The sequence below is a fragment of the Atta cephalotes genome (genome assembly GCF_000143395.1).
Source record: "Atta cephalotes unplaced genomic scaffold scaffold00096, whole genome shotgun sequence".
Classification (NCBI taxonomy): Eukaryota; Metazoa; Arthropoda; class Insecta; order Hymenoptera; family Formicidae; genus Atta; species Atta cephalotes.
The window spans coordinates 222400-226669 of NW_012130160.1; positions in this window are offsets into that span (position 1 = coordinate 222400).

The following is a 4270-nucleotide window of genomic DNA, read 5'->3' on the forward strand; positions in this document are numbered from 1 at the left end:
CATCGTCCGATGATCATTGAGGAAATGAAGCGTCCAGAAGTTTGTGAAATATTGAAGAACGCGGCTGATGAACTTATGAACTATTTCATTTTTGGATAATCTTATTTAATTACTCTTATTGAAATTATCATCTTTGTTTTCTATTATTAGAGTAAATATGCGCAGAGAATCATTTTACTGAAATATCTAAAAACGTTGCTAGATACATAAATCTGAAAATAATTTTGTTCGAAATTGCAATGAAAATAATAAAATATATCGAACTTTTAACCTATAGTTAATAAAATATCAAAACTTTTTGTAGCATTGCTTACGCTTAAACTTTCTAATTTTATTGTATTTATTTTATTATATATATATGATTCAATAAACTTATTTTTTCAGATTTGTATCTAGCTAAATTTTTAAATAACTTTAACAAACCCATTCTTTCTATTTCCGTTCTTTCTATTCCAAATTTATATCTAGATAACTGAATTTTTAAATACTTTTACAAACCGTTCTTTTACCGTTCTTTCCCTGTTGTAATATCTATTCAGTAGATGATAATATTTAAATATTTTAAAATAATTTCCGTAATACAAATGTTAATTATAACATGCTAATTATTAACAAGAATGATTTAAATGTGTTATTATTTAACGTTCCAAGGGAATTGCAAATTGAAAAATTGCTAAATAAAAATTGACTTTATTGAGCCACAACTATAAAATTGGCGCGTAAGGGCGAAAAAATCTAGTTACATTACTGCACTTTCCGGGATCGGCATTATTATCATAACGAGGAGAGAAACGAAGAGATGTGGCGCGGGAAGAGACGAAGTAGAGAGAGAGAGAGAGACAGACGTCATATTGACGTACATGCATTCCGGTTGGTGCATATTTGTAATGCAAATCTTCGCGGAGACCGCGGGGTTCGGGGAGAACGGAGAACAGAGAAGGGTGAAATGGACGGGGCGAGGGGGGGAGGGAGGGGATCGCGCAGATAGAAAGGGCCGTCCATGATATACACGCCGATGACAAATAGCCGGGGAGAGAGAGTCGACTCCAGTGCAGCTCGCGCACGATATTACGGTGGGCTACGCCCATACATTTTGCGCCGCTCTACCGGCACACCACCAGCGTCGACCATCGGATTTCCTTCCGTTTTCCGTGGCAGTCTCGTCTACACCGGCTCCAGCCTGGAGCCGCATAGTAAACTCGTTGTCGACGCGCTAATTAAACGCACTGGCGGATAACAGGAGATTCGAAGATACATTTAACCGAGATATCGAGATCTTCACTCATTCGCTAACAAATATCTTATCGATATCAGCGAATTGGCACCAATTGTAACAAGGATAGCATTTGCGACGACTCGAGGTAATGCTATTTTAATAAAACGAATTATTAATCTTAATCAATGAACGTTTGCTTCAAATATATTATATTATGAAAAATTGTTTATAATAAATGCTTTTCGCGATAACTTACATAATTTTAAGTTAAATAATCTTATTTCTCAGATTTTGACCTTTAAAATGAACAAAAAAAAATTATTCGTTATTATGTCAACTTAAAGCAAAAATATTTACATTAATTTGTATACTGGAGCCTCAAATTCCAAAAAGAAAAGAAGTTAAAGAAATTTCGAAGCAAATATCGACTTAGGATTAATATAGTGCTTTACTTATATTAACCATCTGTTTAAAAAATGGACATTATTAAAAATATGATTTTATGTTGATATTATATTTTGAAGGAATCTTGATATTACAGATTACAGGTATAATATTATACAATAATGAAAATAATAATTGAAATTAATAATTGAAAAAATCAGATTTATTTCGTTATTAAAGATAGTCTTCTTATTTCATTTTCTTTTTTTTTTCATGAATAGCATCTTTTCGCTTACAACGAAATTATATGGTCCAGTTATTTCATGGTTGCAAAGAATGAAAGGAATCACTGAATCATGAAATATCTTTATAAACGCGAGTGGATCAGACACTGTTAATACAATCAACTGTACAGCGTTCTGTACATTAACGCTTACCAATCACCCTGTATGCATTCCTGACTCCTCTTACCGATATTAGAATTTTGATGTAATTTTTGTATACCTTTTGGATAAATGTACACTTGTTGTAAAATTGGGTCAAATAACTGCATCAAAGTATATAGGAGACTAAAACGGGAAATAGTCTTTCTCATCGCCTATTCTCTCTAGCAGTGAGTTGTTATCCTGAGGGAACGTCGTGTAAGCTTGCTGAGCGAAGTACGGTACGGAATTTCCAGCGCGATGCCTGGCGAATCGAAGAAGTAAAAGATCGCTTACACGATCAGCGCTCCTTGGATCGGTATCTTCTGAACGTTTGCGAACGTTACCGGTAACTCTCTCCTGTCCCGTTTCCCCGATAAAGTCCGTTCCTTACGAGGCAACGAACGCGCGCCATTACCGTTATCGAGGGACGCTTGGCGCCGTGACATTGTTAAATCGCATGTTTGCGAGTTTTCGACTTTCAACTCGTCCTCCGTTGCAAAAGACTTTCGGCTCCAATTCGAAGGATCCTACACGAAATTTCTGTAATAGTGGATTTTCATTCTGCGTGCCCTCTATATGGCACGAAGAATTTTTATGGTCAGCGCACTACACACCCGATAATACGAGATCTTTATGGTACGAGCTGATGCACTTTTACGAAACGAAATTTTCGCGAGATAGAAATTTTATAACAGGTTCCTTATGAGGAGTGTGGGATTTCTATACGGTATCTACAGATCTACTGCAGATTCGCTTATCCTGAAACTTGTAATATTAGAAACGTAGAGTATAAAACAGGACTTTATTCCAAAGATATTAAAAAATTTATTATTGTTACATTTATGTATATTTAATTTTCTTCCATTATTATTTAACGTTAACACATTCATGGTTTACAAATTTTTGTCCATGTAATTTCATTATTTTTAATAAAATTCAATAAATAACTATCTCTTCTGTCATTATCGTAATTTTTAACTTCATTAATCGTTTCTGAAGATGACTATTTAGTTGCTCGCATTAAAATTGTACATCACATCAACCATGCCACCTTTTCTCATTCTCTATGCTTCATCATGCATTTATTTCCCGCATCGTGTCGTTGTGTAACTCGCACGAAATACAGCCGCATTATGTAAAAGGGCTCCGCTGCTCTCCGCTGTTTCACCCTCTCCGCGTTTTCGCGCGTTTCCTTTTGCCCTTCCGCTTTTGAACGATGTACCGCTGCATCCGAGGATACACCTTCGCGCGAATTTCAAGCCCCCTATCCACCTTCTCCCCCTGTCTGCATCCCGCGACATTTCTCCGGCCCTTTTGAACTACCGCTGCAACTGGCTCGGGAAGTAGGTGGTCGTTCGGCTTGATTCCGCGTTTCAAAACTTTTGCAAACAAAGCCCATTGTGCCGGGAACGAGATAATACATCGCGCTCGGTGCGAGCAAGCGGGCGCTTCCCTCCTCGCGTTCTCCTTTCACCCGGTAAATTATACCTTCTCGCGAATCTACCGACGAGACTCGTGCGCGCGCACATCAGACGTGGAGCGTCCGTGAAAATCGACAATTCACTGTTTACGTCGAGGTGAAGTTCAACGAAGTCCATGTCGAATGAGGAACGTAAACTTGGCAACGGATTACTAGCGAAATATCCGGAAAACGAAGTTAACTATACGTCAATACAGCTCCCTCCGCTTTGCTTGTCTAAAACAATAAACATTATTTATGAAGACTTCGCCTCCGCAAACCGAAGTCTAATCAACAAATCTTAAACTTGACAGACATTTTATATAATAAAATCTATTCTGATATAATTTCAAGAAACATTTTACAAAAATGAAAAGTTCTATTTACATAACTTTCCGACATTATTCACACAGTCTCAGAGCTGTTTTTTTATTACGGAACGGCACATGTGTTACAAGAAGATTGAGATTTCAAATTCTTTTTGTCAATTTTTTGCTCGTTGTGACATTTCTTATGTTGCTCGTCTAAAATAAAATTAACACGACTCAAAAGGACGTAACCAGAAACTGAGAAAACGCAAACTAAAAGGAAAACAGACCGCTCGGATACATGTGATAATCATAGACAGCGTCACGCAGTCTCAGGCGCATTTTCATCAAAAAAGAAAAGGACAGGGTTGACTACTGTGCCGAGAGTACATCGCGATGGAACATTCATTATGTTGTTATTTATGAAATAAATATCGACTTTAATTTTTAAAGGAATATATGTAAATAATTCAATGTA